This window comes from Leptonychotes weddellii, chromosome 1 (genome assembly GCF_054177405.1).
Source record: "Leptonychotes weddellii isolate Sample4059 chromosome 1, ASM5417740v2, whole genome shotgun sequence".
NCBI lineage: Eukaryota > Metazoa > Chordata > Mammalia > Carnivora > Phocidae > Leptonychotes > Leptonychotes weddellii.
Genome location: NC_138369.1, coordinates 187,700,228 through 187,723,577, shown reverse-complemented (window position 1 = coordinate 187,723,577; position 23,350 = coordinate 187,700,228). Strand labels below are relative to the sequence as shown.

Sequence of the window (23,350 nt, the reverse complement as noted above, 5' to 3'; positions counted from 1 at the left end):
CATCAACAGTTTTAATCTCAGAAAAGATCTCATAAAAAAGACACAACACTCATCTTATTTTATAGTGTTAGAAAATTGTTTAAGTGTTCAATGCCTAAATGAAGCTCTATAAATTTCACTACATCTGTATTTTTCATGATAATGATAACTTTTTAAAATTGGTGAGATTTCCCCATCAGTAAAAGAAATTGTGGGCGCCTGGGTGGCTCAGTTGGTTAAGCGTCTGCCTTCAGCTCAGGTCATGATCCTGGAGTCCCGGGATCGAGTCCCACATCGGGCTCCCTGCTCAGCAGGGAGTCTGCTTCTCCCTCTGACCCTAACCCCTCTCATGTGCTCTCTCTCACTCTCTCTCTCTCAAATAAATAAAATCTTTTAAAAAAAATTGTTGCTTAATACTTTACACAGCCCAATTCTTCTTTATAGATTCTACAGAACCATGAAGGGCAGGACCATTGTTTCTAGTCCTTACATCTGACCCGCCTCAGGGGCTCCTGAAAACACTGGAGCCAAGAACGTTTGTATTGGGCGTCCTCTGCCATCACCCTGAGCTCCCACCTCGAGTTACCTGGCCCTGTAGAATCCACATCAAGTGTTAAAATCCCTGCTACGACTTCCTCCTGGCTTTGCCATCTCAGCCAGGCCTTGCCCCAGACCTACTGTGCATTATGAATAAAAATTGTACAACAGAAAGTGGTGGTTGCAAACTCTATTTTTTTATTGATTCCTTTGTTCAACACGGATCTACGGGGAGTTATTGTATGTCAGGCACAGTGCTAGACACTAAGATAGAAACAAATGGTGCATCCTGGTGCGTCCTTCAGGAAGTGGTCCCACCCCATGGAGGGCTCACAATGTGACAAGGGAGTGAAGTGGGCAGGTCACGATTCCCAAGAGCATGATGAGTCAGGAAGGAAGTAGCCCAAGGGACCCCCCACCAAACCCAGTTTCCAAACCAGGTTGTCTCACCTCCTGGCCAGCAAAGCAAACTGCATGCAGAGGCAGCCCTTTGGGCCATCAGTCAGGAGACCTCAGCTCCCCTCCCCCATTGGGAGGTTCCAGAATCTTCCATCCCATTTTGTTTGCTGTCCACATGCCCAGGCTTCCATCCTCCCTCTGAACCCTCTGGACAGCAATCCCTTCCAGCCTTCTCTCTGGCACTGGGGTCCTGACTCTTCTGTGCAGCTCCTGGTTTGGCCTGTCGCGTGTATCCCCGTGTCTCGGGTTACCAGCCACTCTTGGCCTCAGGGCTCCCCACCCAGGCTCAGGGCCCAGCTGAGCCAGCCTTGTACCCACTGCCTTCCGGCCTCCAGGGTTTCAGATAAGAACGCCATAGTCATCTGAATCCTTGTTCCCCTGTATGCAAAGTTTCCTTTCTCTGTGGATGCTTTCAAGGTTTCTTCTTTTTCTTGTGTTTTTAGCAATTTTGTTTTTCCATGTCTGGATATGCTTTTCTTTATTTTCATCCAGTTTGGGTTTTGCTGAGTGTCTTGACTCTATCCAGTTAGGTCTTACCAAATCTGAGAAGTCTGGGGTCCCTATTTGTGTCTCTCTTCAAGTTTTCAAGTTCCCTCATTCTTTCCTGTGGCAGCGGTCAGCTCCATTCCACCATTGGGTCTGTCCAGCAATATTGTTTTGTTTTGTTTTGTTTTTAATTCAGAGAGTTGCATTTTTCACTTCTCAGCTTTCCATGTTACCTTGTCTACTCTGCATTTCTCTGCTGAGAAGTTCTAGCTTTCCACTCACTTCAAGACTATTTCATGGAGTAGGGTTATAATAGCTGCTTTAGTGTGTGAGATCATTCTGACATTTTGGTAAATCTTGGGGTTGCTATCTCTTGACTGTGTTTTCCCTTGAGGATCAGTCACATTTTTCAGTTCTTTGTAGGTTAATATGCATTATATTCTGGACAATTTAAATATTGTGTTGTGAGATTCTGGGTCGTGTTAAAATCTTCCGGAGAATGTTGATTTTTTTTATTATTGTTATTATCTTAGAAGTCAACCAACCCAGTTAAGTTCAGACCACGACTTTCGTTTCATCCTCTATGGCAGTGGCTTCCATATCGATTCAGTTTTCAAAATCAGAATTGCCTCTACATTCTCCAGCTCCTGGATGCTCCCTTTCCTGTATTCCTATCCAGAGAAGGAAACTTCTGGAAGAGTGTCAGCAGCCTGCTCTGACACAACTGGGCTCTGCCCAGGGCAAAGCAGTAAAAGAAAGGGGAGAAGAAAAGTAGCTTTTTGGAAGGCAGGGGCTCCTTTTTCCAGGTACGCGTGCCTTCCAGAAAGATGGGGTCCACAGTGGGGCAACAACCCGGGACATGGTCAAGGAAGAAGAGGTTGAGGGAGTTCATCTCACCCTTTCAGATTTTCAGAGGCTGCTTCTCCAGGCACTCTGGCCAGAAACATGGGGCTTCTCTTCGTTTTTGCTGCCCACACCCACTACATAGTTCCACAACCAGGGCAACCCCCAGGTCAGAGCTAAAAGATTAAAAAATGAAAGAAAAAAAATCCAGAAAATTCACCCCATATGGGTCTCCACTTCAAGCTTTGACACCTCTCCTTAATCTGTCTGCTATTTTTACTTTTCAGAGTCCTTGGGTAATTTCTATGTATGTTTTGTCCAGAGTTTTGAGCTGTAATCTGTGATAGAGAAAAGCTATAGTGGTAGATTGCTGTGTAATTTGTATAATCTGAGATAGAGAAAAGCTTACTCCATATTGGCGGTGTCAGAAGTGGGTGTCAGGTCATTTTAGATGCAGTGATGGAGATTCTTCCTTGGTGAGGATTAATATTCGTAATTATGGTTATGTTAGCTTTCATCACGTTCATTCTAAATGCTGTATTTTTAGCCTTACTAATAAAGATGCTAAGATGACATATTTCTTGTTCTGCAGCCAATCTCTTTTGACAAGTGACTTGAATATTGTTTTCCTAAATTCAGTCCCTAAATTTAGAATCATGAAGCTGTTAAGATGTCTTTCACACCTAAAATATCTCTGCAGTTTCCTGGACAGCCATGAGGTAAACATGAATATTGGTTCCTTTGCCTTATAAAAGGAGGAAAAGCAAAAATAATTGGTTTGTTTGGCATTCTCTAGATTTTAATTAAGTCAAAACTATCATGAGAGCTCCTTTGTTTATCAAACCCAGAACACTAAAAATAATAATAATAACTAAAAGAGAAACTTAGTCTTCCTAGCTTAATTTTATAGAAGTAATCTATTGCTAATATAGCAATGTCTTAGTGATTATATACTTTTCAGGTGATTATATACTTTTCAGGTTGAGAAAAAGGATACTCATGTTCAAGTATAAAATCTGATGTGTTAACTCTCTACCAATTGATTTGCCTTAAGAAAGATTTGTTTCTACATTTGTTTCAATTGAGGATAATCATAATACACTTTATGTTTTAAGATAAAGCCCATCACAGGGCGCCTGGCTGATTCAGTTGGTGGAGCATGCAACTCTTGATCTCGGGGTTGTGAGTTTGAACCCCATGTTGGGTGTAGAGATTACTTTAAAATTTTTTTAATTAAAAAAAAAAATAAAGCCCATCTCCACTGGCTGTAATATGTTCCTACTTTAAGGTAATTATTGACAATAATGTCTTTATAAATGTATATATATTATGCCTTAAAGGAAAACATTTTCTTCATTCTGATGTTATTAATTATTATGATACATGTAAACAGGTATGGTTTATACTTAATTTGTTCACCATTATTTATTTTTTCCTTTTTTTAATTTATTTAAATTCAATTAGCCAACATATAATACATCATTAGTTTTTGATGTAGTGTTCCATGATTCATGGAATCATGTGTATAACACCCAGTGCTCATCACATCACATGCCCTCCTTAATGCCCATCACCCAGTTATTTAGTGATGAAATTTCTACTTCTAACTTCTGTGACAAACTGAAACCAAGATGGTAGTGTAGACCCGAAGTGTGATGATTTGCCTTCCTTTCTGTGGTCAGCCCATCATCTCGGGATGTGGGAGGGCCCTCAGAGGGTTGAGAAGGATTTGTCTCCACTTACAGCATCCCTTGTCTAGGAATTATCCACACTGACCAGTACCCAGTGGGTCTTCTTTTGACCGACCAGGTATGCACTCATGGGTTCATCCCTTCCTATCTGTTTTGTAATGATTTCAGTTTTTGGTTTTGTTTTATTCTGTGACATGCACATTTTCCCATTTAGCTCTCATAGAAGAGAGAAAATATTATGCTCACGTAGACCCAACCAAAAATACCCCACTTTCCCAGGGATCCCATAGCTGTGGCCTAGGGGCCCCATGCATCTGTACACAGGCCTTAGCCAACTGGCTGGTATACTAACTGACCAGCAAGGGCTACAGGGGCCAAACACCTCTGCCAGGTCCTCCCAAGAGATGGGTCATGGCCCCTAGGCCCACCTGCCCAGTTGCATTTGTATTTGTCATTGAAAGAAGGTTCAGGTAGAAAGGGACAGCTTATTGCTGGTCATCTCTCAAGCTCAACTCCATATGAAAGAGCACACATGCTCAGTCAGGCAGGACACTGAGACCACAGGTATAACCCAGGAGCCAGCTGGCAAAACTAGGACACCGGAGCCCATTTCCACTCAGATCCCATGGCCCCCTGGACAGCCTCCAGGCTCCATCCCTTCATCCAGTCTGCTTCCCTCAGAAATAGGCCTTCAGGTTGCCCAGCGGCTAAGCTTCCTTTCCTTCTAGATCTGGCACCAGCCTCTGCCCTTGATGATGTTCCCATGGCTGTGACCCTGCCTGGGCGAGAAGCCAGCCCAAACTCTCCTCCCCCCCTGACCCCCTGCATTGTCTGGGAACCCCATCTGCCTCCTCCCTGGACTGACTTAGTCCCCAGCAGGGCTCAGCCAGAAACGTAGCAGGTCAGATTGGGTCTAGAAAAAAAAAAAAGATACAGAAAGGCAGATTACCCCAGTCCTTTGATAAAGTACAGGAAGTATGGAACAGGCCTCAATTTAGATAAATATTTGCCAAGTTGAGAAAGGAGATGAAGTAGAAATAGGTACTAATAGAATGGGAGAACCCTATAAAATGAATCTAAAGGCAAGGCCCTTCCATATACAAGCTCATAACCTTGGGTAAGCCACTGAAATGCTCTCAGACGTAAGGGTTGTGTGTGGTTTCAGTGGGAACGGGGCCTGGCACACAGTGGCCCTCAGCAAGGGCCAAATGAATGAGTGAATGAGTGAACCAACAAATGAGTGTAGGGTGAGCTGAGAGTCTGAGCAACGGGTGCTAAAACCCAAGTAAAGATCTCTGTAAACCCTTTATTGCTGACTAAAATCTGATGAAGCTCAGCATGGCTTGCAGAGTTAGAACCAAAAGGGGTTGGGAGCACCTGGGGGGCTCAGTCGGTCGAGCATCCAGCTCTTGATTTCAGCTCAGGTCTTGATCTCAGGGTGGTGAGTTCTAGCCCCCTAAGGGGTTCCGCGCTGGGCATGGAGCCTATTTAAAGAAAGGCGGGGGGGCGGGGCAGGGTGGCGGAGGGGCGGAGGGGCAGCGGGTGCGGGGGGCAAAGCACTTGATTTCCTACAGGAAGGCAGGAATCTCTGCACTGCTGAGAGCGGGTCCAGGCCCGCCGCGGAGGGCACCCCGACAGTCTTTGAGGGTCTCGGGTGAAAAGCCAAGTTGAGGAATTCCCACATATTTAGTAAAAGGACTGCTTGCTTTTCTTTTCATTACATAAAAAAGATACCCTGCTTCCCCCACCCCCCCGCCATGTGATGGTATGTGTTGCCTAGGAAAATAAGCACGGATGAAAAAGCCTTGTCCATTTTACATAAATCTCTACCTTCTGTCTCACAGCAGCCTTTCCACGTATTTGAAGGACAGAAGACATGTAGGAGCAAGACTTTATCTGGATAACACGACTCTGGGAACATTTAGGGACCAGACAGCCTCTTTACCAAGCTCTCTGCTCCTCGGGAGTTTAGAAACCCCAGTGAAGTGAAAATATCCTGGCCTGGAGTCAGACAATCATGTTCAAAGTCATTTCCTGCCTTGGAAAGGCTGTGTGATCATGAACAAGTTACATAAACTCTCGGAGCCTTAGTTTCTGTATCTGTAACTTGGGGGCCCTGCTCATTGTTTATAGGTTTGCTGTGAAGATTGACTCAGACAACACAAGCAAATCAGCAGGCATTCAGCAGGCGCTCAGTGAAGGCTAGTGTCCTTCTGTCGACATGAGTCACACTTAAATTCATATCCAATAATAGAAACCCAAGAAAAGAGGATTGATAAGATTTTGACTATTTTATATCAAAACAATTATTAGATAAATTAAGTTTCCTCTATTTCCCTTTTTCTCCACATGAGTTTGGAAATTACGCTTTCTTTTTCTATTCTTTGAGTCGTTATTCTTAAGATGAGAGTAGGCATACACGACCTAAGTCCAAAATCTATCAGCCCTCCTGGCCTCCCACACAATGCCAAGACTTCCCTGTCCAGGGTCCAGCCCCAACCCCTGCCCCAGTCTTCAGCTTCCCTTTATTTATTTATTTATTTTATTTTTTTAGATTTTATTTATTTATTTGACAGAGAGAGCGAGAGAGCACAAGCAAGGGGAGCAGCAGAGGAAGAGGGAGAAGCAGGCTGATGTGGGGCTCGATCCCAGGACCCTGGGACCATGACCTGAGCCGAAGGCAGACGCTTAACGACTGAGCCACCCAGGCGCCCCAGCTTCCCTTTATTTGGAGCCCAAACTCATTGTCATTTATTTTTGTTATTTTATATTGTCTGGGCTCTTTTTTTTTTTTTTTCCTTTTAGTTGTCCTTTTCAGTGAAGGTCTACTACTTTACATTTTACTTGTCTGGAAAGCGTCTTTATTTTGCACTCGCTCTTCGATGATTCCTGGCCACAGCTGTAGAACTCTAGATGGATTTTCTCTCAGCTATTTGACAATGCTCCTATGCAGCATAATTCTTATAAGCACAGGCTGCGTGTACAGAATCCCCACAATCTGGCAGGCTTTGCCAATCCCTAGCTCTAGGACCTCCCTCACAGGGGACTCCCAGAGCCTGAGCTCAGCGAACAAACTGGCCACGTGGGGAACCACACTGGTCCTGCCCTCGAGGGTGTTGAGACTGAATGAGATAGTGAACAGAAAGCACTGAGAGCAAACACTGCCATCTTCTTATCATCACTGTCTCCTGACTTCGATTGCTGCCACTGCTCTTGAGAAGTCTAGTGGCATCTCAGTTTTGCTCGTGGGTCACCTGACTTTGCTCCCTGGTCACCTTTAGGATCTTCATTTGGGGTGTTTTGCTGGTTCATTTCCACGGGACTACTGTTGCTGCAGGATTTCCCTGCCTTTAGTGCCCGCGGTTCTCCGTCACGCTCCTTCGAAGGATGAAGAGGTGGACCAGACGGAGAGTGATGGGCAGCAGAGCAAAGTTTATTGAGCAAGAGTAGAAAGCTCCCGGAGAGGGAGGGGTCCCGAGAGGGTTGCCCTCAGAGTTTCTAAGTTTAGGGGTTTTTATGAGCTCTTTTGCGGAACTGTCTTAAGCAATCAGGGTGTGCTGAATTGTGCCAATCAGGGCTTTGGTCACGTATCTGTCTATTAGGTTAACGTCCACGTGCTGATGGTCTTTGTTTTTGTTGACACCTGGGGGCTTATGTCTGAACTGCCCCTTGCCCGTGATATTGACAAATGCTTTGGGATTAAGTGTCTTATTTTAGGATGTTTTGCAGAAATCACTTCTGCAAAGGCTGCAAAGCAGAACGTTAGTCTGGTCCTGTCTAAGCTGCAAAATGAGATGTCAGTGCTATTTTATTTTAGCTGTCCTGACTCCATATTTTCTTGTTGGGGACCCTGGCCCTGACTCCCTAACTGTCCAACTCACTCCTAGCACTGTTATTGATTTGTATTTCTACTGCTTAGTTCTCGTGGGCCTTCCTAAATGGAAGAATTTGTTTCCTGCTTTGAGATTAAAAAATTCCCAAGCAGTATTTCTCTGAATACTGCCTCTATTTCTCGCAAGCCCAGCCTCCCCTTCTGAAGGACCTTTGTCTTATGTAATACAGTATTTCTAGGGTGTCTTTTTTTTTAATAGCAGGAGGGTTTTTGTGTATGTGGATCACATTCTTGACTTGTGCATGTTTAAAGTTTTTAAAATTTAACATTAAATTCAAAAGTAAGACCAAAAAACTCTGTAGAGTCCTAAATTACTTATGTAAATCATAGAATGTGAATGTATTGTTCTTAGAATAATGCTAAGCTAATCATTGAAAGCAAGAGAACATTTGAATTTAAATTTCTTCTGACTGATGGCTTGAAGAAAGCAGAAAAACATTATTGAGACCGCGTCCTTTTCTAAAAACTTAACTGCCTGCAGAAACCCCTTACCAAGACCAATGAGTAAAAGAAAGTACATCCACGTGCTCCCTTCTGGGATCACCGTCTCTCCTGTCTGCTCTTCTCTTCCATCTGAGGGCTAATTAAGCATCGGATTGGGGCGCCTGGGTGGTGCAGTTGGTTAAGCACCGGACTCTTTTTTTATTTTTATTTATTTATTTGAGAGAAAGAGAGAGCGAGAGAGAAAGAGTATAAGTGGGGTGAGGGGCAGAGAGAGAAGCAGACTCTCCACTGAGCAGGATGCCTGATGCGGGGTTCGATCCCTGGACCCCAGAATCATGACCTGAGCCAAGGTAGATGCTTAACCGACTGAACCACCCAGGCACCCCAAGCACCTGACTCGTGATGTCAGCTCAGATCATGATCTGAGGGTAGTGAGATTGAGCCCTGCATCGGGATCTGAGGCATCCGTTTGAGATTCTCCCCCTCTTTCTCCCTCTGTCCTTCCGCCCACTCGCACGCTCTCTCTCTCTCTCTAAAAATAAATAAATAAAATCTTTTTTTAAAAACATCAGGATTTCACTCTCTTGAATATAGCAACACTAAATTTATATATATATGTATATATATATACACACACACATATATATATCAGAATACTTAATGACACTTTATATACTTGCCAACTTCTTTAGCCTAAATTTACACTCAAAATCAATTTTCCCCATTTCTTTCCTTTCCACTTAATTCTTTGCTGAATAAATGGGAATACATTTATTTCTAAGTTACATGTTTCCCTGTGTAATTGCTCGCCTATGGTTTTTCCATCTCCTACTTTGGCATTCTTTAAGACTGGACTTTGTTGAAATCATTAAATCATAAAAGGTGAGCTCCAAGAGGGAGGGGCCTTGTTCCTGCTCTGCCCTTTCTCCTTAGCCCTGTAGTATAACTCAATAAATATTTGTTGAATTAATGAAAAAACCTTTAAGCTTTTCCAAATTAACTTCCCTCCCAAAGCTGGAGTCCTTTTTAATAGCATCCTAGTAATCCACTCTCTGCCTAAACCTCTCAGTGGCAGGGAGCTCTCCACCGCACACAGAAGACCATTCATCCATCACTAGACCTGTCAACCACCACACTGTTGTTCATTTGGTTTTGATTTTTTGATTTGAGTCACTTTACTTCCAACATTTATACTACCTGAGTCCCACTGGATTCTTCTTCTACAGTATGCCCCCTAGGATGATATGTGCATAACCACCTGTAAAAATACCTCTCCCTTGTCTTGTAATAGATTCTTGGAGCTGGACAGGATCTTAGGTTGGGTCTTGGAAATTGTCAAGATTTCCTGAGAATGACCCCAGCGGATGTGGATGCAGTCGGTTCCTGGCCCAGCACTAATCTGGTACACTATTCTAACAACAGGTTCACCTTCAAATTTCTCTTTTCCTCAGTTAAACATTTCTCATCCTTTTAACCAGTTCTGCAAAATGATGGTTTCCAATTGCCCATTTCTGGACTTGGTCCAATCTGTATATTGCTTCTGAAAATATGTCACACATACAAACAGATACACTACTCTAGGTGTGATCTGACCACTACAGACAAGGATGGGACCAGATGGACACCACTTTTCTATCAGTGTGGCCTGATCTTTTCCATAGCCCAAACCATAAGCCCAACATAGCCATAGCACATGCGGTTGGGGGAGGAAAGACAATAAATTTAATGCAAAAATACATATTTACTCTTTTTAAATCTTTTTTTTTTTTTTTTGCTTCTCACAGGTACATTTATCCATGCCGCAAAGGAAACTGCACATCTACAAGGGTACAGCGATGCTCTGTGTTCCCATCATGTCTACAAGGGTACAGTGATGCTCTGTGTTCCCATCTAACAGAACTTGCTGAGATTTATAGCCAGACTGACGTGCCATCTGACGTGTCCTCCAAGTAAAGCTAACTAATGATGACCATGAGCAGGTACAGGACTCAAAGCTTTCAAAGCTTTACTTCTTTTATCAACACTCCTGATTTTATAAACCATGAAACCCATCAACCCCATTCCTACCCAGATCTCCTGGTAAACTTGGGTATAGTAGGGCCCAAACATTTTTAATAAGGCTTTGAAACATCTTGGCATAGGACCCCCAGGTCAGGTCGCCCTGACCCGCATGGCCAAGAACTCAGAAAGGTCCTCTTTCTAAATCTTATATTGGTTTTTGTTTTTTTGGGGGGGGGGTTGGTTTTTTTGTTTTTAAAGATTTTATTTATTTATTTATGTATTTATTTACTTGACAGAGAGAGACTCAGTAAGAGAGGGAACACAAGCAGGGGGAGTGGGAGAGGGAGAAGCAGGCTTCCCGAGGAGCAGGGAGCCCGATGCAGGGCTCAATCCCAGGACCCTGGGATCATGACCAGAGCCAAAGGCAGATGCTTAATGACTGAGCCACCCAAGCGCCCCCTTATATTGGTTTTTGTTAAATGTTCCACTATTTAGAGAAACTTTTCATCTTCAGTATTCAATGGAAATTTCCATTCAGATTTCTTGTGATATGCAAATTTAATTCATAAACATTCTGTTTCTTCATTTATTCACTCAACAAATACTCATTGATAACCCATTATGTGCAAGTCATTAGCCAAGGCTTCACGTGGGACATGAATTTCTGTAAGACTGCTTTCAGGGACTCTGCAATCTCATAAGAAAATCTACTAAGTCTTCATCTGCATGACTGACAACAAAAACCATCCCAGGACAGAAATGTGTGGCCCAAGATGACAGCTCTTTACCTCAACACTATGTCCTTAACCGACTCCGTTTAAAGACAGTCATTCATCAGTTAAGAATTCGCCTTCTGGCTGCTAGCCTCATATTTCCCCCTTTCTCCACCTTGTCAAAGAATATGAGAAACTTCATCAAGTGTTTTAATGAGATGAAAACATGCATACAATATTCCTAAATTCACTAATTAAACACAAGAAGGAAAATGAGGCTAATTGGTTATGGCTCATCGGGAACTTAAGCTGGCACTCAGTGTTCATTATTTCCTGTTGTGAATGTTCAGAAACCATCTGTTTTCACACACCATTCCAGAAGCTACAAGGGGCTGACTTGACGTTTACCAGTCCACAGAGTCTCTGTTTTTCCCTTTTTTCTGAAAAGAACTCACCCGAGCCTATTCCCAGTCTTTGGAACCCTTATCCACGACTGTGAATCCTCAAAGGTACCTGGCAGGAGCTCTGAGGAATACTCTGGGCTGTGACTCATCTGGAGCTGACACGTCCATCCGCCATATAAGTGCCTGTTAGGCTTTATGGCTATCCTTTCCCCTCCCCTCTATCTACCTCCCTTTATATATTGTTCTACTCTTTCCAGCCAGAAGATCCTCTTTGGCAGACCACAGAGTGAGTGATTCTCTTGGCTTTTCTCCTTCTACTGCATAATAGAATCTTCCTCAAGGAAAGATCTTACACTTCTCGGTCCCCTGACCCTCTTCTGTAAGATCCTTGCCAAAGAGTTTTACTCCATTTAGATAGAGCACCTCTCCCTCCATCCTTTGTACATTATCCCTCAAAGCTGAGCTCAAAGACCTTCCTGTGCAGCCTTCTGTCTTCTTTAGATGCCTTTCCCTATAATTTTATTTGTGCATTTTGGATCATCACTTTGCTTTTGCAATTCTTCTGTTCTTTATAGTAAATATCCCTTTTAAGAGATCATAGTTGGATCATTGGATTTTAAGATATTTTTAAAAATAAAGAGGACAGGAAAATCCAGAGTGGGGAAATTTGTATTTAAACAGGAGACTAAGTCAAGGGATACCAATAAAGTAGTTTGAGAAGTTTGTGGCCAAATGAAAAGAAATCATGTTCAAAATTTGTAATACAAGAACATCAAAAGTAGGAAGCCATCTCCACTATCATCAGAATAGAAAAGGGATATTTGGGGACATAAGCAAAGAAGCACATCACTTTTCCCATACTTGCACTGAAAATATCAAAAGTACACATGCTTGCTGTGAAATAATCCAAATATTCCAGAGCTGCACTGAGTCCCACAAACGCCATGAGCACTACCCAGAGACAGACCACAGTGAAGAGTTCTGTATGTACGGTCCTGAAGACATGAGGGTTTCTTTTCTACAGTCGGTGTTGAATCTGAACATTCAAATGAGGTTTTATGTCAGAGAGATCAGAAGCATCAGACTTAGTAATGTTTGGCAAACAGGATGTTCTAAACCCAAACAGACAAAAATGTTTCTAAATAAGCCATTCAGCCCTCAGGGCACCCACCCAAGGTGTTGCTGTAGATGTTGCTGTAGAAGACACCCTCCTTGAGGATGGAAGCAAAGCTTAGCCACCATTTAGCTCCCATTTAAATATGCCAGCTGAGAGTTGTGCACATTGCCCTGTTTCTTTTTAATTTTTTATTTAAATTCAATTTAATTAACATATACTGTATTATTAGTTTCAGAGGTAGAATTCAGTGATTCATCAGTTGCATATAATACCCAGTGCTCATTCCATCACGTGCCCTCCTTAATGCCCATCACCCAGTTACCCTATCCCTCCACCCACCTCCCCTCCAGCAACCCTCAGTTTGTTCCCTATAGTCAAAAGTCTCTTATGGTTTGCCTCCCTCTCTGTTTTCATCTTGTTTTATTTTTCCTTCCCTTTTATTTTTCCTTCTTGTTTTATTTTTGTTTTTGTTTCCTTCTTGTTCTATTTTTCCTTCCCTTCTCCTATGTTCATCAGTTTTGTTTCCTAAATTCCACATGTGAGTGAAATCATATGGTATTTGTCTTTGACTTATTTCACTTAGCATAATACCCTCTAGTTCCATCCATGTCGTTGCAAATGGCAAGATTTCATTTTTTTGATGGCTGAGTAATATTCCATTGTATATATGAACCACATCTTCTTTATCCATTCATCTGTTGATGGACATCTGGGCTGTTTCCACAGTTTGGCTATTGTGGACATTGCTGCTATGAACATTGGGGTGCAGATGCCCTTTTGACATTCCCCTATTTAAAAGGATTCCCCAGGGCGCCTGGGTGGCTCAGTCGTTAAGCGTCTGCCTTCGGCTCAGGTTATGATCCCAGGGTCCTGGGATCGAGTCCCACATCGGGCTCCCTGCTCGGCGGGAAGCCTGCTTCTCCCTCTCCCATTCCCCCTGCTTGTGTTCCTGCTCTCGCTATCTCTCTCTCTGTCAAATAAATAAATAAAATCTTAAAAATAAATAAATAAATAAAAAATAAAAGGATTCCCCATTCCTCATATATAGATAAAATGAGACCATACAAATGTGTATATATATACACATGTATATATATATATATATATATATATACACACATCCCTCTTTCTTTCCATGATACTTACCTTGAACCATGAGGTTTCCTAAATAGCTCTGATCTGTCAGTCACCCTGTTTTAATGTTCTAGGGCCTTCATAACAAGGTTACTTCACACTGTGGGGCTTAAACAGAATGTACACTCAGTTCTGGAGCCCAGAGGCCCCAAAATCAAGGTATTGCAGGCTTGGTTCCTTCCAAAGGCTGCGAGGTAAAGATCTGTTCCAGGCCTCTCTCCTGGGCTGGTAGATGGTTCTCTTCATGTTCACAGGCTTTCTTCCTATATGCAAGTCTGTCTCCAAATTTCCTTTTTTAATAAAGACTCCAGTCATATTGGATTAGGGGTCACCCTAATTATGTCACCTTTAACTTGGTAAAAACCCTGTCTCCAAAAATGGCCACTTTCTGAGGGACTAGGGGTTAGAAAGTCAGCATATGAATTTGGGCAGCACAACTCAACCCACAAAACACCCGCCCCTCCAGCCTCTACCCTGAAAATCACTTTACTCTGGAAGAAGCAGCTCCTCAGCATCAAAAGACGCTCTCTCGCACAGAGAGCCGTGTTCCAGCTGGCTGGGGATCGACAAGAGACCAGCCTTTCCCAGAAAGTAAGAAACACGGGAAGTATGACAAGAAGGAAGAACAGAAAAGGGAAGAGAGCACAGGAGACAAGAGTGCCCTCAGGAGGAGGAGAGTGGCAGTGGGAGTGGCTGAGAGTCCATCAGCTCAGCCCTTCCACTCGGTTCTGCTCCAGGAAATGAAGTCAGGAGTACTGTGGGCTGGAAGCACAGGCTTCCCGACGGCGGACAAGAGGCACTCCACACATGGGCCATCCAGTCCTATAAAGGCACCGAGGGACCCTGGCTGCCATATTTCATACTCGCAATGTCACAGATGTAATCTACCAACTAGATTGTTGCATAGACCATTAACTGTCACTGGGGGCCCTTGTTCCCTTCCACACTACAGACATGGGTGAAGATGTGCCAGGATATGGGAGTGAGTTTGCATGGAGCCCAAGCATTGGTCCTAATCCTATGCGCCACCATTTATTCACTGAGCTCCTGTTCTGTGCCAGGCACTGTGTTAAATATTGTGCTTAAGTGTAGCTGGAGTCTAAGTGGGGCTAAAGTGCAGATGGGGTTTGGGGGCTGGGAGTTTCCTCCACCCCACCGGGGTATCCATCTTCATAAGCTGATGGAGGGAGGGCACATTGAGGTTATAGGAGGAGGGAGGAGATGGTGCTTGGGGCCTGGGGAAGACCTTGGGGGGAGACAGGGGAGCACTGTGGGAGAATGTGGGGGACCCAACCCATCCTCAAGGCTCCTTCTGGAAGCAGCGTTGTAAGTAAGAGGCAAAGGGGATTTTTTATTCCCAACAAAATAATCTCTTAATGGTTTATCCATTTGTGGTAAACTACAAAGAAAAACTAACACTGATGAATATAAAATTCGGGGTGGTGGTTTCTCTGAGGGCCACCAGGGAGGTGCACATCAGGCATCAAAGGAGCTGCTGACATTTTTTTTTTAATTTAAATTCAATTAATTAACAAATAACGTATTGTTTGTTTCAAGGGTACAGGTCTGTGATTCATCAGTCTTATATATACCCAGTGCTCATTACAACACATACCCTCCCCAATGTCCATCACCCAGTTACCCTATTCCCTCACCAGCAATCCTCAGTTTGTTTCCTAAGATTAAGAGTCTCTTATGGTTTGTCTCCCTCTCTGGTTTCCTCTTGTTTCATTTTTTTCCCTCTCTTCTCCTATGATCCTCTTCTTTATTTCTTAAATTCCACATATGAGTGAGATCATGTGATAATTGTCGTTCTCTGATTGGGAGCTGCTGACATTCTATTTCTCAGTTTGATGAAGACTTTGTGACCTTGGGGCTCAGAGACAAGTGTCTCCCCGTCCCTGTGTGGACCCCATAGCCACACCCAATAGCTGCCCGGCCTCTCTTCTGCCCTTAGAATTTTCTAAAATTGCAAACTGACTCTAACTTGGGTTAACAATTTATTTTGCAGGAATCTTCTGAACCAGTTTTTCCTTCATACCCCCAAAGTATTTTGTGTCTGATGACAAAATGCTAAGACTTGTAAATAACTGCAACTTTTCATTTAATAAACCATGAATTATTAAATTATACCAATTCCTAGATTACTCAGGTAGTCATTACAAGAGAAGTGTCCCTGTGTTATGTCTGGCCACTAGGGGAGCTTTTCAATGGTGCCCTTAGAGAGCTTATAACCACACCTTTTTAGGAAGGAGCTGCTACATTATAAGAGAAAGCATTTTCGATGTTTCGCTTTGTTTTAATATTTACACTCATGTTTTAGAATTTGCTTCTCTATATTTTAAAGTCCATTTCTATACTCATGATCTACTCTGGGCTTGCAACTTGCAAGAGTATTTTGGGCTTCATGCCTTCATGTCATTCGTGCATTATTCCCATGAGGCTACAGAAGTCATTACTTTTGCTTTTTTTTCTCCAAGAAAAAGGCCATTTTCTAAAATAAAGTTTCTGAAGCAGTAGCTTATGGTTCTCTTTCTTCTGCCAGTGCATGAAAGATCCCGTTATAATTTGTATAAACTGGCCAAGTGAATTAAATCAATGTACAAAATGTACATGTCACCATGCATGTGTAGAAACCTACTTGAGTGTGAGGGGAACCCACACATCTCAAGCACAGAGCAGTGGAACAGCCCAACACAGAGGTTGGCTCAGGGCATCAGTCATTTTATGGTCCATTCACTGGGTTTCAGAACAGTTCATAATTCAATTTCTTATAGTGTCAACTCAAGGCTTTCTTAGTTATTGGACAGATGCTCCCTGCCATCTGCAAACGGACCAGCCAGTCGCCCAAGGGCTAGTTCCTACAAGTTTCCCCATATTCCATTGGAGAGTTCTTCTGATCTTTTATCCAAAATTAACATAAACATGTCTATCAACTGGTTTTAAGGTCTGTATATATTTCGTTTTCTCATGATGTATGTATAAACAACAAATATAAACCATACCTCAAAAAATTCTAAATTTAGCCAAAATCATCATTTGTTCATTTCCCACCAATATTTAGACCTCATCTCCCCTTCTCCTCCTCTCCCACCCAGCACATGGCTGGTCAGCAGCATTCCCAGGATGGGGATGGGGAGCAGAGAAACAGTGCTGAGAGGACAGGCCATCCTGTTACCTCCACTCCCTACGAACTGTGCACCTACTAGAGCCAGGTTTCCAGGGGCTTTGAAGGGACCAAATTGTTTGCAAGGAAAATCAGAGCTGTCTGAGGACCAGAAACTAGGGAAGAACGCTTGGAAGATGGGAGGCAATAGTGCTGAATTGAAGGGGGAAACTAAGGCCCAGGCCCTGCCCAGGTGGGAGTGGCTCCCAGCGCTCTCCCCGCCCCCAGGAGGTGTGTTCCAGCCACAGGAGGGCCCGGGGTAGGGGCTGGGGTGCTGTGGAGCAGCCTGGAGGGTGGAGTACTCTCCCCCACCTGCATCCTGCCCTCAGCCCCGCAGCGGGCAGTGGTCAGCAGTCAGCAGAGCTGCCTGTCCCTGGGCGGGGCGGGGTGTGATCTGAGGGGCGGGGAGGCAGGTGGGCCCCAACCGGCTCCTCCCCAGAGGGTCGGGGAGAAGGGTGGACACGGGCAGTCAGCCCCAACCCGGGCTGCAGGTCAGGAGCCCTCGGGGAGCTGTTAATGCTGTAGGATGCCAGGACTGCCTCCAAGATCAGTTAAGCCAAAATCTCTGGGAGGGGAGCTTCCAGATGAATTTAATGTGCCGCTAGGGTTGAGAGCCACTTCTGTAAAGAAAGAACACTACCAGTGGTGAAGTCAAGAACTTTAAACCCTCAGAAAAACTCAGGTGTTATAGGAAAGAGTGTGAATATAGAGGTAAGGAAATAAAAATACTTCAAAGAATCGAGGGTCAGACCCTGGACATTGTGAGTCACGTTTTGGAGACTGAGTCCTTTAGATTCAGCCACCTATGAAGAAGGTGGAAATTTGATTGTTTTGTCTGTTTGAGTGAGTCATTAATATCTTGGGACTCCAACTGCAAACTCTGTTTCTCTGGTTCTACTTGTTTCCCAGAGGACTTCTTTCGTCCTTAGCTGGGAACTGTCCCATCTCTGCATGGTTCAGAGATCAGCCAGGGGGTCTGAAGGTCATACCCGTAACTGCAGACACACCCTCCCTAGCTCTCTCCTTCGGGATCCCCCCTCACTTTCCAGTGGTTGCGGTTCCTCCAAACTCGGTCCTGATTCTGCAGGCCCAAAAGAATCAAGGGTATTTACTGGGGCTTATCTTCCTCGCAGGGTTGACCTGCCGTCAGGCCAAAAACCCTGACAGTGGGTAACTCATCCTGTGCCATTCTTGTCTTTCAAGGGTCCATTCTGAATCCGTTTGCTTTTGTTCATTCTCCTGTGCCTTGAGGTATTACCTGTTGCTCATTTATGTTTGTTTTGGGGGCCAGAGTTTACAGGTGAAGAACTGAATCCAATAGGAACTTACTTGGCCAGACTGGAATTGAAGTTGTCAGCAATATTAGATTTTAGGGTGCCTGGGTGGCTCAGTTGGTTAAGCGTCTGCCTTTCGCTCAGGTCATGATCTCCGGGTCCTGGGATCGAACCCTGCATCAGGCTCCCTGCTCAGCGGGGAGTCCGTTTCTCCCTCTCCCTCTGACCCTCCCCCCTGCTCATGCTCACTCTCTCTCTCTCAAATAAATAAAATCTTAAAAAAAAAAGACTGGATTTTAACATAGACTGTTATATGTTATTTATGAGAACACAATAAAGCAATGATACGAAGAAAAATTGAAACAAAAGGATGGGGAATACAAGTGGCCTTGATAATACCAGATAAAGGGGCATTTAAGGCAAAAAGCGTCAACTAGGAAAAAGAGATGTGATGTGATGCTAAAAGACAAAAATCCATGAAGAAAACATAGACCTTTACCCATCATACAACATGGCAGATACGAAAATCAAAACATCTAGAAATAGAAAGACTCATTAAAAACATACCTTTCCATAAACACATCGTGCTAAGTATATGCCAGACGCTATACTAAGGACACAAATATAATCAACAAAGTCAATTTTTTTTTTAAAGATTTTTTATTTATTTATCTGAGAGAGAGAATGGGAGACAGAGAGCACGAGAGGGAAGAGGGTCAGAGGGAGAAGCAGACCCCCCACTGAGCAGGGAGCCCGATGCGGGACTCAATCCCGGGACTCCAGGATCATGACCTGAGCCAAAGGCAGTCGCTTAACCAACTGAGCCACCCAGGCGCCCTCAACAAAGTCAATTTAATAGATATGCATGGAATATACATATACACTAATAGATGTTAATAGAATAACGTGTTATTCTCTTATACTTGTCAAATAATTTTTAAACCCTCATGTTCTTGGCCACAGAGGAAACTTTTATCAGTTATGAAGGGGTGATTTTTACAGACTATATCCTATATCCCAAATATAGAATTAAAAATCTATAAGAGAAAGATCATTAAAAACTTAAGAAATTAATAGTAAAACTTTTCCAAATAACTCTGGATCCAAGATAAAATAAAACTGAAATTACAAATTATCTAGAAATAAACAAAATGAAAATATCTCATACCAAAAATCGTACATGCAGATAAACCTACATTTAGGGAAAAATTCATAACCTTATGATTAAAAAATAAAAGTTAACAATTACTGAAATTTCCACTTCTGTTTCCTAGACTTCATGTATTTTGAGATTATCTTGTTAGAAGTGTATACCTTTACAAGTGTAATATTCTTCTAATGTAATGAAATCCTACACAAAAATTAACTCAAGTTGGATCAGAGCTTAAATGTAAAAGCAAAACCTATAAAACTTCTAGTTGAAACATAGGAGAAAATCTTCAGACCCTAAGATGGGCAGTGAGTTCTTAGATACAAAACCAAAGGCAATATCAAGAACGGAAAAAAAATGAGAAAATGTACTTCATTGAGACCAACACTTTTGCACTTTGAAAGACACCATAAAGAAATGAAAATGCAAGCCACAAACTGCAGGAAAATATTTGCAAATTACATATCCGGTAAAGGATTTGCATCCAGAACGTATACAGAAGCTCTTACAATTCAGTAATAACACAAGCCAATGTTTTAAAGGGTAGAAGATTTGAATGGACATTTCATCAGAGAAGGCATATGAATAAGCCCACAAAAAGGTGCCCAACATGGTGAGCTATTAAGAAATGCAAATGAAGGGGCGCCTGGGTGGCTGAGTGGTTAAGCATCTGCCTTCTGATCCCGGGGTCCTGGGGTCCTGGGATCGAGCCCCACATCGGGCTCCCTGCTCAGCAGGGAGCCTGCTTCTCCCTCTCCCTCTCCCTCTCCCCTTGCTTGTGTTCCTTCTCTCACTGTGTTTCTCTCTCTGTCAAATAAATAAATAAAATCTTTAAAAAAAGAAAGAAAGAGAGAAAGAAAGAAAGAAATGCAAATGAAAACTACACAGAGAAAACCCTGCCCACCCACCAGAATGACTGTACTCAAAAAGATAGTAAGTACCAAGTACTGGGGAAAATGTTGAAAAACTGGAATCCTCAAACATTGCTGGGAATGTAAAAAATACAGCCACTTTAAAAATCAATTTTGCAGTTCCTTTAAAAATTAAACATGCATGTGGGGCGCATGGACGCCTCAGTAGGTTGAGCATCCAACTCTTGATTTTCAGCTCAGGTCATAATCTCAGGGTCCTGGGATCGAGCCCCGGCTCATGCTCAGCACAGAGTCTGCTTGTCCCTCTGCCTTCCCTTCTGCTCCTCCTCCTGCTTGTGTGCACTCTCTCTCTCTCAAATAAATAAATAAAATCTTCTTTTAAAAAAGTTAAACATGAATGTACTCATTGGCTCAGCAAATCCACCCTATCCATGAGAAATGAATGAACACTGTGCCCCCAAAACACCAGGGAGACACTGGAGGGCACAGACAGCAGGTGGATTGTGGAGGCCAGCTGGAGCCTGGAAGAAGGGGTTAGCAGAGGATGTGATGCTGGTTTGGGGGGTCTTCTGCTGGAGGCCAAGCTAAATTTGGCACTTCATCAGGTGGCTAAAAGTTGGACAAAAAAAATCTGCCGGCTGAAAAATCAAAGGACCGGGCTCAGGAAAACCATGGCCCTGAAAAATGAGAAGGGAGCACCCGAGAAAAAGGAGTCAGAGAGGGGAGCCCCAAATTCTGTGTCTGCACTGGCCAGACCTCTGGATGACCCGCTGAAACAGGCACACGTAGTGAAGACTGCAGATGACCTGCCCAGAATAAGATCTTAATATGACTCTGCACTTGTAGTTAATAATAACATCAATATTTGCTCAAGTGTAACAAATGTGCCACGTGACCGCAAGACGCTAATAAAACGGGACATTGTGGGGGCCAGGGGTGGGGCACATGAGAATTCCCTGTACTTTCTGGTCAATTGTTTTATCAAATTAAAGGTGCTCCAAAAAATAATTATAATTTTTTTTAGTGTTTAAAAAACTCCGAGGTTAGGGGCTCCTGGGAGGCTCAGTCGGGGAAGCATCTACCTTCGGCTCAGGTCATGACCTCGGGGTCCCAGGATGGAGCCCTGGGTTGGGCTCCCTGCTCAGCGAGGAGTCTGCTTCTCCTTCTCCCCCTGCTCCTTCTCTCTCCCTCTCCCCTCTCTCTCTCTCTCTCAAAATAAATAAATAAATAAAAATCTTTAAAAACTGCAAGGTTGATCTTTGGAAACTTGAAGGTATAGGGGAAGAAGTAGTGCCCAAACTCCCAGGGTAGATGGGCGAGGAAGGGCTCAAGAAGCTCTAAGAACAGGGCACACTCGGGTAGATTTACCACAAAGCCAAAATCCCCAGCAGCCGACTGCATCCCCCAGGAGGGCCCAGAGGACATTGCCTTTATTAAATCAAAGTAAGTGTACCAGTGGGAAGGGCAACCACCTTCTTAAAAAAAAAAATCAGCAGTGGCTCTCCCCAAAGGCTCAAGCTGACAGTGGACAAACTGGGCTTTTGGCACAATGGGGTAATAAAATCCCAAAACAATAGAGGCCCAGTGGCAGCACCTAACCCTCAGGGTCCATCCAATTAGCGTAGTGAGCAGAGTGGCGTCCATGGAGGCCTGGCCTGCACAGAGCTACGGAGAGATCATCAGGACCGACATTCCCAAGGTCAAGAGAGACGGGCAGCCAACGAGAGCACCGTCCAGTCTGTAAACTACAGGAAGTCAAGGATGGATGAGCAGGAGAGTGAGGGCAGCCACTCCAACAACAAGTCAATCCCTGCCCAGGCACCTGCGTCACTTCTCAGACCCAGAACCCCTGACAGAGGAGAAGCAGACGACGGGTGAGGAAGGACCCTGCGGCACCACCACAAGAGTATGACGTAATGATTCCCCAAGTCCTTCCCCAAAGGGACTGCGGTTCTTTACTCATGTAAGCACACAATGGGGAAGGAGACATACACACACATCTCAAGCATGTTGGACACAGCGTCTAAGGGAGCAGAGAAATGGGCACGAACTTGGGGAGAAAATGGGGCCGATCGATGTTTTAATGGGAGAAAGAAAAGCATGTTTGTGTGCTTATCCGCCAGTAAGGAGGTAAGAAATGATGGTATCAGAGAGGGAGGGGAAACTGAGGCAGCAGTGCCCTGGAGTAGGGGGCAGGGATGGGTCCTAGGCACAAGCAGGAGAATCTGTCTACACTGGAAGCCTAGACAGCTCCTCTGTGGTGCGGCACACGGACACGCACGGGCGAGGGCAGGTGTGGTAGGAGTATAACGATGTTCTATCCAACACTCGCAGGAAGGAGGAGGCAAGGCCGTGGGATGAGAGTGAGGATGGAGGAAGGGTGGTGGGAGCCTGAGAAGGGGCACACTCCTGGAATCGACGTCTGGGGGAATGGAGCAAATGGACCAGAAAAACACAGTGCTATGCAGGTTGTAGATTTTGTTTATCAAAGTATAGCTGACATGAAATATCATATTAGTTTCAGGTGTATGACAAGGTCAGGAACTGAAGTAAGACTGTAAGTGTGGTTGTGTGTTTTCCTCCAGCTCCATTCTGCTGACCGGGTGCCGGCCAAGAGCTGGTGGTGAACCGGATTAGCCGGCGTGTCGTTTCGTCAAGCGAGCGTCATGGTAAAGCAGGAGGGAGCTGAGAATGTGCAAACCAATGACTCTAATGTTTGACCCGGAAAGGTCACCAGTGAGGGGAGAAGAGAGGCTCAGGGAGGCAGGAGGAAGGACAGCGGAAAGGGGTTAGGATCACTGAGCTGTGCGTAGGTTCCTGAAGAGTACAAGGATTGGCAAAGTCCTTGACAAGACAGAGGTACGCCAAAATGCCAAGAGGTGCTCCTCTTGGAACGAACTGCATTCCTATGTTAAGGAGGGCAGGGATTGGGGAGCAGAGATTGGGGAGCACAATGAGATTTGGAGGAGTTGCAGTTATTGGTAATGACACAGTCCTGGGCAGTGCTAGAAAGTTCCAGTGGAACTCGCGATGATAGAAATGTCTGTATCTGCACTAGCCAAGATGGCAGGCACTGGCCACAGCCACTTGAAACATGGCTGGCGCAACTGAGGAACGAGACTTTACTTATTCTTAAGTCTAACTGATTTAAATGTAAATAGCTACATGTGACTAGTAGCTACCATATT

General features: G+C 44.0%; 1 protein-coding gene, 1 long non-coding RNA gene and 1 pseudogene across 2 annotated transcripts in view; all 3 read right to left on the bottom strand.

Annotated features, from left to right (window-relative positions):
* B3GALT5 (beta-1,3-galactosyltransferase 5) overlaps positions 1–23,350 on the bottom strand; it is an 82,522-nt gene that overhangs the window by 52,443 nt on the left and 6,729 nt on the right. The window lies entirely within an intron of this gene.
* Positions 10,229–10,477, bottom strand: LOC102744740 (ATP synthase F(0) complex subunit j, mitochondrial pseudogene; annotated as a pseudogene).
* Positions 15,956–23,344, bottom strand: LOC145716465 (uncharacterized). Its single transcript, XR_014139109.1, has 2 exons — positions 18,957–23,344; positions 15,956–18,750 (listed from the first exon to the last, which is right to left on the bottom strand). It is a non-coding gene; the product is annotated as an uncharacterized LOC145716465 (long non-coding RNA).